General features: G+C 49.9%; 1 protein-coding gene across 1 annotated transcript in view; it reads right to left on the bottom strand.

The window, feature by feature from the left end:
- The window catches only part of TP53I11 (tumor protein p53 inducible protein 11), a 26,186-nt gene extending 13,617 nt beyond the window's left edge, over positions 1–12,569 (bottom strand). Inside the window, exon 1 of the mRNA XM_037394017.1 lies at positions 12,419–12,569. The gene's annotated coding sequence lies outside the window, so the exon portion shown is untranslated. The remainder of the gene's footprint in view (positions 1–12,418) is intronic.

Here is a 12,569-nt window from a genome sequence, read left to right as displayed (position 1 = left end):
CACTCTGGGCTAGCAACGCATTTAAAACCAATAATGGAATAATTTGCATTTTTTTCTGGGAAGAATATAGGGCTACCCATGCCTTGCACAAGGAGTGTTAAGTTCTCTACCCTAAAGAAGAGAAACTCTCCCAAAGCAGTTTCTGCAGGTCAGAAATCCTCAGACACCTGCAGGGAATGAAACTTGATCAAGCCAAAAATAACCTGATGCTCAGGCAGTAAAAAGAATTAGCACTCAGCCACCACAGCAGCATAATGCAACTGCTGCTCCCACTCAGTCCAGCACAGTCTGTACACCTAAGCAACAGGGATACTTCAAATTTCTCACCTGTAACAAGCCAGGTACATAGGACTCCCTTCCCACATAAATACCAGCCCTTTCAGCACAAAAGGCTCTTTGCAACACCAGCAGGACACATCTCTTGCCAGAGGTTCATCCCCAACTCTGCCCCAGCCCTGATGCTTCCTTAAGCAGCTCTAACAGGCACAGGGACACTGCATCCCCCCTAGGGAAAATGTACAAACCTAAACAGTAGGTCTCCTGCTCCTACACATGATGAAAACACAAAGCAAAATCTTTAGGTCAAAGGTATCTTCGATGAGTGCCTCCAAGATCCTCTTACAGACAAAACCCAAACGACCCGTGATGCACAAAAAGTCACCTCGGGCACGTCCAAAGTTCACCCTGCGGGTTAGATGTGCCCCACGGCCACACGCGCTCCAACCGTGTTTGTGGGTGGTGCAGTGCTGCCCACGGCCACAGAACCTGTACCTACAGCAATCACCAAAGCAACCGATAGAGCCAGCATCGCCACTCAGCAGGGGACAATGAGCCTCTGCAGCCTGCCAGGGAGGTAAGAGTTAATTTGTGCTGCTTAGTCTGTTACCACAGCAGGCAGAAAAGGACATCCAAAGCTTGCACAGCCTCTCCTAAGCATCCTGAACTCTCCCCTCTGCCTGTGTTAGGGCTGCATCCCTGGGCATGCTCAGCCCCTGCACCCTCCTGCCCACTGCTCTCCTGCAGCCCTGGCTCTCCAGCTTCTGCTTGAAAGCTCCCCAAGGCCATAAAAATCACCCTGCCCCAAGAAGCACTGGTATTGGGGGCCAAGCTATAGCATCTGGGAGGTATGGCCCAGCTCAAGGATTTTATTGCCCAGAGGTTTCAAATTTCCTTCTTCAGAGACCACAGTCAAGTTTCTTTCCATGTCACAGGATGAGTTACATTGCAATCAAAACTCACAAAATGCTTGTTTTCCCCAGAATAAGATAAAAAAACCCTGTTGCTCTACTAGTTTCTCAACGGGGAGCTGTGATTAAACACAGCAACCACATTGCTGCCAGCCTGCTAACCATCACCTGCAACAACGCACCAACCCCTCCATGGTGAGCCAGGGCACCCAGGCTTCACCTCAGGGGAGCAATGCTTGTTTGCCCCTTGCAGCAGCTCGTAGGGCAGCTTGTGACACACTGAACATGCTCAGTTCCCAACATGGGGGACAAACAGACTTCATGTTCTGTCCATCATACACATGCACGCTCATCCCCCCAAGTACAAGCTTGGCCACACTACCCTGTTTTCTCCAGCAGCCCATCCTTTGCTGCCAAGGAGTGTTTTGGCTGCAGATAAATCTGCTGCTTCAGTGGCTCCCATTTGTATTATTTACATAAGAGTCCATCCCCTTCATCATCATCCTCCCTGCTGCCGAGGCTCTCAGCCTGGCTGGCCACTGCAATCCATCACCTCAGAGCTGCCCTTGCTCTCCCTGATACCTCCAGCAACTGCATCCCAGCTCCACTCTGCAGCCACCACCCAGCCCCTCATAGTCACCATGGATGGCCGCCACCGAGCAGTTCAGTTTCCCACGGAGCTGGGAGGATGAAGAGAGAGGGAAATAAGATGTATTGGGATTGGGTGCTGTTTTTCTTTAAGGGCATTAAAAAAGAACTCCTCTTTGATTTCCCAGCTGTCTTAGACAGGTGTTTGTGGGAGAGAGTCCCAGAAGCTTAGTGGTCCATCTGTCCTGCAGATTATTTCAACAGAGATGCATTAAAAGGAAAAATAAAACCCATATGCACACACACACAAAACCACCAAAAAACAAGTAAATCAACCCTTGCTACTGGAAAAGAGCAGCCTTAAAAAGCCAGGAGAGCCCTTCAACCAAACAACGTAATACAGGTCAGTTTTACAGAAAATCTGATGCAACTCTGTATTTCATCTCTGCCTTACACCTGAGACACGGCACAGGCTCAAAGCAACTCTATGGAAAGTAGCCGTGGGACCAAACACAGGCTGCTTACCCATGACACCGCTGAATACTGGAGCATCACAGTAAAACAGGGCTTCTTGGCACTTCTTCCCTAGACCATCTCAAACCTCCCCAGATTTTCTTTCCACTCTGCCCCCAAGCACCTGACACTTTCCTTTCACAAACCCTCCAGGAAGCCGATGACCTTTGTGGCCAGCAATCCTCCACCTCTGTCCCTTTCCAGAACTCAAAAGAAAATTGTAAGAAATTACAGTCTGGAAGGTTCAGCCCCCTCAGCCACACGCAAGCACACCCCTCTGTACACTGTCACTGAGATGGTGATTTCAAAGCCATTCTTGACAGATTCCCTTGCAAAAGAAGATGAACTACACATCCAGCAACATTATTTCTCTATCTGCAGTCCAGAAACTTATCCAGCATAACGCAACTACTGCTATTTATAAACTACGATGTCTACAACCATGAAACAGAAGATGAAGTGGGCTGTGCACCCCAAAACCAGGTTCCCAACCTGTTTCATGCAGGGATTTGCAGCCCCAGCCTGAGAACAGCTGCTCAGGACACCCTGACACCATCAGAAGGTTTTCTTCCATTTTTGTAGAAAACAAAGAGTTCCTCTTCTCCCACAGCCTGTCATGATACCACCAGATGTGCAGTCTACGCACACACAGCGCGGGGGGTGGGGGGTGGGTGGGGTGGGGAAGGGCAGACGAATAAATTTGCATTAAGCAGGGAGATTGACTTTTGGTCTAGCCAGGATATTTCCTGAGTCCCAGGCACGTAGGCACTCACAGGATTCACACCTCTCATTGTGCAAGCAGTAAAGTTTGCTTCTACGACACAGAAATCCTGTAAATCAGGCCTGATATGAAATGGCCCAAGTGACCATCAGTCAACAGCTGACTTGTCACCAACCCTATGTTATAGGCTATTTCCCATATCCAATGGTTATATCCCCATCCTGTAAAAGCATATTATTTATAGAAATATATATAATTAATAATACAAAGTATATTAATAAATCAAGTATATACTATATATATATATTTAAAAGATAGTTTGATTTGTGTGGAGTTGCTTAGGGTCCTGCTCCACAGTGATGATCTCTTTACACTGGTTAGTAAAGACAAACCAGGCTGCCAGACCAGAGAGTTTTGGCATTCACCTATATTTCAGTCTCAGGGGAGAGAGGAGCCACAGGGAGCAGCCTGTCCCATACTCTCTGCTGGGAGATGTCAGGAAGAGCCTTGGTTCCTGCTTCTAGGTTAACCATTTACTGCCCTAGAAACCAGTACTACCTTTCACAGAATCATAGGATTGTTTGGGTCTTTGGGTCAGAAGGGACCTTAAAGATTATCTAGTTCCAACACCACACCACCCCCTGCCCCTCCACCACGGGCAGGGACACCTTCCACTAGACCAGGTTGCTCAAAGCCCCATCCAGCCTGGCCTTGAACACCGCCAGGGATGGGGCACCCACAGCTTCTCTGGGCAGCCTGTTCCAGTACCTCAGCACCCTCACAGTCAGGAATTTCCTCCTTATATCTAATCTAAATCTACCCTTTTTCAGCTTAAAGCCATTCCCCCTTGTCCTATTGCTACATGCCCTTGTAAAACATCCCTCTCCAGCTTTCTTGTCGACCCCTTTAGATACTGGAAAGCTGCTGTAAGGTCTCCCTGAGGGCCCTTCTCTTCTCCAGGCTGAAGAATCCCAATTCTCTCAGCCTGTCTTCACAGGAGAGGGGATCCAGCCCTCTGGCTAACTTCACAGCCCTCCTCTGGACCCACTCCAACAGGTCCGTGTCCTCCTCATACTGGGGGCTCCAGAGATTAATTACAGCTCTCCCATCTCTCATCCCTGCACTACCAGCCTACAGACCACTCGGACCCATCACTGCCACTTGGGAACACATCCTCACATCCTCCCAAAAGATTTTGCCAATATTAAGCCCTGCTCATTTGCATGCAGTTACAGCTCCAGGTTTATCACTCCCTTACGGCTCCTAAGACTTGAAATAAGCACAGACATGCAGACAGGCTCTGGAAGTTGCTTAGCAAAAACACGATGGAGAAGGCCTCCCAACAACACACATACTACAACTACTTGGTAGCTTATCCCCAAGTGGCAAAAATCTCTGACACCTTAGTGGTTTCTATAGCAACAGGTTAATGCTATGAATGTTAGATGCAAAATTCCCCGTGCTGGGCAAACAGAAGCTAGGAGGACAGATTTAGAAGAGGGAAACTTCTAAATAGCTGCTGACAGGGCTAGCACAGGCTCTGCTAATTCACAAGGGGGCGGCGAAACAATGTAAAAGAAATTCCTAGCAACCAGCTAGTGGGGCAACATGTGGTCCATGGAGACATGTCTAGGGAGCACCAGCCCCCAGCATCCCCCAGAACAAGGAGGAGCCACAAATATCTCTCTCTCCTGAAACCCAGCTGTTTTCAGGAACAGAATTACAGTCCAGCATACAGGGTAGGAAGCCTGAAATTAGAGTATAGGTTTGGTAGTGCTGCTGCCCCTCCATGCAACCAAGAAAGAGTCATTTAACCTCTCAGACCTCAGTTTTCCCAGTTGTCTTTGAAAATTAAACCTACTGCCCAAGTTCCCTTGGCTCATGCTCAGCAGGTATAACATTTCAGAGGTCACTGCCCAGGCACCACACCCCACCAGTGCCAGCTGCCTGCTTGTGATACAGCATGCTGCTGAGGAAGGCTACGGACTCCTGTGCAGCACTCTGTTCATTACACATGAAGTGTCAGCGGCAGAAATGCCCTTCTGAGACTGAGTAACAACCAGCTTAGCATGACATCAATTTTTTCCTGTCTTCATTCCTTGCTGGCAGGAGAAAGCACTGTGGAAACCTTGGGGTAAACCTCACATCAATACTGCTTTCACATACACCAGAAGCTCTCAGAAGATCCTCCGGTCAGATTAAACCCATGTGTAAAACCAAAGCAGCCACAGATCAGTGCGGTGCTGTGCAGGGCAGGAAGGCAGAGGGGAGCCCACTGCACTACCACAAAGTGATCACTCTTGCCAGTGTGGTTGTCAAGTCAAACAGTCCTGAAGAACCCACAGGCTTTCCCCACAAACGCCACCCTCGCTCCCCTGGGAGCTCACACCAACCTGACTTTGCTTTTATTTGCTGCTGAGTCGGGGGAAAACACTCTGCATGCACGCGTGTGTGTGCACACATTTGTTTATGCATGAGCTGTCAACCCCTGAATTATGCACAGATCAACAAGGCTCTTTGAATTCCCCCACTGTGAAGTGCGTGACATTTAATCTCAGCTTTCCTTTTGGATTTCATAATGTGCATTATCAGCAATGGGTATTCAGCACACAAGTACCCTTTAGAAAGCTTTCATCAGAAAAGGGAAATAATAAAAAGACGACTGAAAAAGACAATGCCTCTGATGTGCCAGAGGTTCTCCAGCTTCCGCAAGAGACCAGTGTATGTGTACTGTGAGGATCATACACAGTCTGTCCCCAGCCCAGATAAAAGCATTTCACAGGTGGAGAGAGTGGGGTTTGGAAGCATCAAATATAACATGATCCTGTCGCTCTCCTCACTCCCTCTTTTTGGCTCTGTGGGAAATAGGCAGGCTGAGCCATCCCCCAGAGGTGTCTATTTTGGGACAGGATGCATCATCTGCAATGGCTTACCTCTTTCCACAGACCACAGGAGGAACCTACGAGATGAGTGAGACTAGGTTTTTGATTGCTTTTATATGGACAGACAAGATATTCTTGATCCTTGCAGTCAGTTTTTCACTACCCAATCCTAGGCAAACACCACATCACTTTTGTCCATGTCACAGGATGGAGTCACACTTTGGGATTTTAAAAAAACTAGACAACAACCTGCAAGGAAAGGGGTTCCCTTCTCTTCTGCTGGGCACGGAGAAGCTACGTCCTAAGTAGCTCTTATCAGTCACAGCTAAAGAGAATGCACATCAGCCTAAGGAACTAAAGCAAGATTTCTCTTTTTATAGTAGAGGGGAGACAAAGGGGTGGATGCCAGCGTGCGACATCAATAGCCTTGGTGACAGGGGATATCTGAGTAAAACCAAGAGGTCCCACAGTCGAGGAGCTCTTTTCCCATCTCACCTGGCACATGTGAGAAGTCTTAGGAAAGAAAGGATAATGGTAGTACTGACTAGTCCTTCTCTCTACCTTCGTTTGCCTCCTCTACTCAGGAACAAGGAGGCAATGGGGACATCCAGGAAGCCAAATGCTAGTGGCACCAGCACTGACAAATCAGGATTTCAAGTAACCACGGAAAATGCAGTTGCCAGATGTCCCATCTCTACTATCAAGGGTTGTTTAAGCATCTTCTTTTGTTTCTACAGTTTTAAGTCTCAGATACTTGGATACAACAAGCTTCAGTAACATCAGCATCACTTAACAGCAGCATGTGTGTACACACACACACACAGTGCTTCGCTGCTGTGTGTGTATATACACACACATCTCTATCAGCAAGGACACAGCACAGCCTCCTGCTTAGAAGAGCTCATGACATAGAAGCATCAGGTTTTAGTCAACACTTTCCCCATTACTTTACCTGTAATGTCATTCCCATGCAGCAGTGACTCTGGTGGAGGTTGCAGCCTGATCTTTTCTCCCCCATGTTCTTTGCAAGTGCCAAAGACAGGCACTTGGTTTGGATGGTGATGTGGTGCAGGGAATAAATTGGCTGTAGGAGATAAGCTCAACTGCTTTATCATTCCACCATCCATCAACCCTCAATGCATCCTACTTGTCCAGATATTTAAACAGTGGACATTTGACACAGTTCATGGAAGGGACTTGTTGAACTCATGATGTACAGTATCTGGGTTTTTGCCAACAGACAAGGCAAGAACACATTCATACACCCCGACGAGCAAATGGTTGCACTGGGCAGGGCAATGGGGGACAAGGGTGGGAAGATGCACTATAGGTGCCTGCCTATAGCAGGTGCAGAAGCACACCAGATCTGTGGCCAGCACTTACAGAGTCTCCATCAGCAATGCTGGCACTGAAGACTGCTAAATTTTACTCTCACTTACCAATGAAAACAACCTCAGACGGTCTAAATTCTTCAACCCTGTTTGGTGTAGCCTTTGACTCCTGGCAGACTTTCCACTTTCTGTGAAGCAATCTTTGGGCGCTCTATTGCTATTAATCAGCTTCTACAGTAACTTTTCTATGTAGGCCACAGAGAAAACTTTGGTGAAAAGCCAGTACCACCCAGCTCCTCTGGACTCAGTATTATACTTCTTGAGTTTCCCTCTCCCCTCGGCAAGGATGCAGCTTGCATTTCTACCTCCTTGGAATACACTGAGCATTCACAATGAATGACATACCAGGCAGCTAAAATCAAATGTCCAACAGAAGGATTCAGAAGGACTTCAACCTATGGATCTTCAAGACACCTTGTTTCCTAAGAGAATAGCCTGCTTCCTGGAACTCCTTTACTGCTGCCAATATGACCACCCATTTCCACATCCTCCTTCCTTAGGGCTCCATAGAGCATGGCAGAGTGCCTGCACTCAGGCTGTGCCCATGCCATTGCCCATGTATCCCTCACAGCTTTGCAGCAACACGGTACAGGGGACCAGCAAGGCTACTGCCTAGAGGGGTGTATGCCCTGCACAGCCAGGAAAACTGAATTAAAGGCACCTTCTTGGCTGTAAGGAAGATGAATTAGGAAGAACAGCATGCACAGGCTGACCTTGGGAAACTGCCTGCTCTTTGTCACAGTCATTTGCATCTACAGCAGGCCGAGCTGTGAGCCCAAAAAGAGACTGCAGTGCCCAGCAAGGGCTGGAGTGATTTTAGGGCTGAGCAGTGGGATCCCTGAAATAACCTTTGTCAGCTGGAAAAGTCTTTCCGTGACCACAAACAACTGGATACCTGAGGTTTGCGTTTCACTCATAAGATGGCACTACTACAAAAGAGCACTTCTGCTGCCATCATGGGTTACTGAATGAACGCGTGCTCAGACAAAAACACCAGCTGAGTCACCCACAGAGTTTCCTGGTTGTGGGTTTTCTCTGTAGGTCTCTGGTTTGGCTGCTGACATGGCCTCAAACTGTTTACTTTCTCAACCCAGGCAGGGTAAGGCTAAAAACAAGAGAGCTGCAAGCCTTTGTGTGCTGCTCTGCCTGCACCTGCATTCCTCCTGCCCCTCTGCCAACCGGCAGTTGAAGTGCTGCCTGATTTTAATAAGAAAAGGACTGGTTTCCCTCCTGAACTCAGTGGCAGGCAGCTGCAAAGGGGACTACACACTAATCTCCCTAGAAAACACAGAATCCCTCCAGACAAATAATTAGGTTGCCGCTGGCCAGTATTATCTGACACTCCTTTGTGCACATCTCCCACTACATCAACTCATACTGCTAATATCACTCCCCAGGAGACTGGACTACTGAATCACTGTTTGATTTGTTTCTAACTGCTTTTCTCCACATGCTCTCCTTGGAGCCTTTCACTTAAATTATCCCAATCCAATCCCTGACACACACTTCTAGGAAGCTCTGCAACAACAGAGCCAGATACCAGTCCCTATGCTCAGGCTTCTGATTTTGGCCCCATAGGTTCAAGAAGTGAGCATACAGTTTCTGACGACCATCATCAGCAGAAGCCTCTCACCTTTAGCACTAAACCTAGTGACTACTGTTTTGATCATTTCTCTGTTTTGGCAGATCTCTCCTCCCTCCTCCCCACAGCCACAGTGGCGGTCAGGATAAATCTGGGCTAGAGCTTTCTTACAGACTGTGGCTTTGGACATCCTTTGGGTCTTTGACTTTCCCCTGCAAGATGAGCTGGGTAAGGGTCCAGCCAAGGTCTGGTATAAATGAGTCCGGGACAGTCTAGGCAAGGATTTCCCCATCAAAACTAATGCACAAATGTGCTCAGTAAGTTCCTGTTTTGCATACAGAGGGACAGAAAGAAGCATACAGATTTAGCTAACAGAACACATACACACACCAGGATGAAGGCGAGAAATGTACCTACACTGCGAAACCCAGAGCAAAAGTTTGCCGCCGGGGTTTTATCAGAGCCCTGGGAGGCAGGGCCACAGGGCTCGCAGGCACTTCTGCGTGGCGGGCCATCCGGCAAGATCCTGCGCATCTCCCAGGCTCATTTTCTCCATCTGTTATCCAGGGGCAGCCACACTACACCAGCACCACAGATGGGCACTGAAACACACTGAGATACATTAACCCTGGCAGATGACACAGAGCTTCACAAACAGAAGGAAACCCAAGACAGCCAGAGTAATTTATCATTTTCCTTCATGTTGAAGCATCAGAATGTCTTTGCTTATAGCTGGATTTGTCTTTGCAAACATCTTTTTAGCATCCTGAGCAAGAAATCTTCAAACATGCAGTGAACTTGTGCTAGCCTGCGATCTCCAGGACAGAACCAAACCTGTATCTTCCAAGGGAAGGCAGGAAGCAATGTGAATGGGGAACACCTTGTCACTTCTTAAGTGTTGGTTTTCCTGGTCTGGAGAAAGTCTCGATGCATTTGGGGGCCAGCAATGGGTCTTTTCCTCCCAGGACTTGTTTTCACGTTCCTACATCAAAAATACAAAACCCAGAATACCTCTTTCTATAAATAATGTCCCAATAGTGCCAAGGTCATCAAGCTGTACCCCCTGGCGCCAGGCCAGAAGCAGAACATAAACAATCTCCACATCCTTCTGGTGTACGTGTGCTTCTTTTGCCTGTGCCAGGGGAAGGCTTGAAACCAAAAACGTAGCACCAGGAAGACAGGCACCCCCACTTCACGGTGCCATTGGCCTCTTCTCATTTTTGCCAGCCCAGAAGAGCCTCCAGCTCCAGCCAGGTCAATGTGCAGCCTCCCGGCCAGCCCTGTGGCAAGGCAGCCCATCATGCCTGAAGCAGGGCTGTAACAGTACTTAACAGTTCTTGTTTGAAATTTGGGTACTTATTGGATGAGGACCAAGCACACACGTAGCAAGGAACATTTCATGATCCAAACAGCTCAACGTGATGCTTGTAATCAGTATGTGGAACCATCCCGACGAGCCCCTACTATTAAACACTTTGACGTTCAGAGAGCTGCAGAACAAGCGAACACCAGCTGCAGACATACTCTGGGCATTTTGCACACTTCAGCACTCACTGCTCATTAAGAACAATAGAAAAACATTTCTCTCTGGATCAGGCCCCAGCCTCTAAGCTGCTCCAAATGGACAGAAAACCTCAGGGCAGAGCATCTCTGTGGTTTATTCTCCCACAGATCAATGGCCACCCCAAGCCCTGCCTTGATGTGGGTCTCTGGAGATGCTCTTGTGCTCACATCACTCCAAAATAAATCCTCACTACAGTCCCACAAACAGAAGAAATCAATTTCCCATGAGACTGTACAGCAGACATCACCTTTTCAGCCTCCTGGTTGGGACAAACCACCTACCCAGAGAACTCTCTTGACTTTGCTCTACACAGCAGACGGAGAACAAAAAAACACGGACGCATTCTAAAGCAACCAAGTCTCACTCTTTCCAGCTGCCATCAGCACCCAGCCCATCTCTACTAAGGGCGCTCCTGGCTCATGGTGTCCCTTGCAAACGGCTGTACACATATCAGGTGTATTTATGCAACGTAGCCAAGATATGGTTAGGGCTACTTGAGGTGCCCAGGCACCTTCATGCTGACTCTTAGGATCTTGTTTATTTTTGGTTTTCACCAAAACCTTTCTAAGAAGTCCTCCCAGGGGGACTCCCTGCATGAAGCATAATTATTATTTATTTGTTTAAAAAACACTTTCCTCTTCCATAGGCCCTGAGCATCATTATTCAGCAGGCTCTGCTTTAGTGCAAACAGAGTTACTGAGCAAGTTATTTATGCCAAGTCCAGAACAGCCGGTGTTCTTGCATACTCTAGTTTCTCATGGCTCAGCTGTACTGGTGGTAGCCCTAATGTCAACAAGGCTTTCGCTGCTGCTGGCATTTGTAACTCCTCCTCTGCAGACAGAGGAGATTGATTAAATGGTACTTGTTTAATCACTTGCAGCTCGGGCTTTGCTGGCCCTGTCTCTCAGGCAGCTGCAAGAGAGACAGGGACATTGGTCAGGTAAGGGAAAGGCATGGTGGACTCCAACTCCAGGCAGTGCTGGGGCTGGGTAAGGAACAGTCACTGAGTAAGGTGCTGCTTCTTCCTCAGCCTAGTTTGCTCAGTCAGAGCTGTACTCACCTGGAAAGCCTAGACAAAGCAGTGCACCTGCTCAGCTGGGACAACTGACATCAGCGGACATCTAAGCATGCAGGGATGCGTGACTGCCTAGGCAGGGTATGCAGAACCTGTTACAAGCTGCCGCACCTCTCCTTCTCTCTCTGTGATGGCAGGGGCTCTGTCCCATCCCCTGGCTCCCTCCTCCAACGCAGCACTCTCATCCCATGCCCAGCCTAACCACCTCCCTGTCCTCCATGGCCAAGCCCTCCCTGCAGCCAGAGCTCCTCAGCACACCTTCTGGGCTGCATCCCATGGGAATGCAGCCATGCCAGCCTCCCTTGTTCCAACCCCAGGCACTGCTTAGCCATGAAGCCTGACCTCCCGGCGCACGCAATGGTCAGGACACAGCCTCCCCTTTCAGACACCTGAGGCACACATTGAGGGACCGCGGTCCTCCTGCGGCTCTTCCCGACCAAGCAGAAAAGGATGGGCACTTTCAGGAAAGAAGCGACACGGGACCCCAGCCCTTGACTGGAGGAACAGCCTGAAGAAAGCTCTCGCCATCCCAGCCCAGGGACCCGCCTGCACATCACCTCGCATGGCGACACGGCTACTGTGCCGTCCCGTGTCGTCCCCCCCCCCGCCTCCAGGTAACCTGCCACTCTCCCACCAGGATGCTCCACCACCTCCTCTTCCACCCATCCCTCCCGGACGGGACGGAGACGCTCCCACGGCAGCCGTGCGCAGCCAGCACAGGGGCTGCCCCCTCCCCTGCCGCCCCTGCCCGTCCGTCCGTCCGCCCGCCCCCCACCCGCGCTGACGCCGGGGAGCCCCCCCCGAGGGGACGCCCGGGGGGCCGGCGGCCGCAACGGGCTCCCGCGAAGCGCAGCCCGGCCCGGATCCCGGCGGGGAAAGCGGCGGCGCGGCGGGAGGGACGCGCACGGTACTCACCGCCCTAGCGCACGTCCCGCCGGCGCCGGGGGCGGGTCCCGAGGGCTCGGCGCGGCTGCCCCATCGGCACAGCACGGCACGGCACGGCACGGCACGGCTCTCCGGGGGGGCGGCGGGGGCGCCCGGCCGGCGCCGCGCAGCCCTCAGCGGC

This window comes from Falco rusticolus, chromosome 7 (assembly GCF_015220075.1).
Source record: "Falco rusticolus isolate bFalRus1 chromosome 7, bFalRus1.pri, whole genome shotgun sequence".
NCBI classification, from domain to species: domain Eukaryota; kingdom Metazoa; phylum Chordata; class Aves; order Falconiformes; family Falconidae; genus Falco; species Falco rusticolus.
This window is presented reverse-complemented; position numbering and strand designations above follow the sequence as displayed.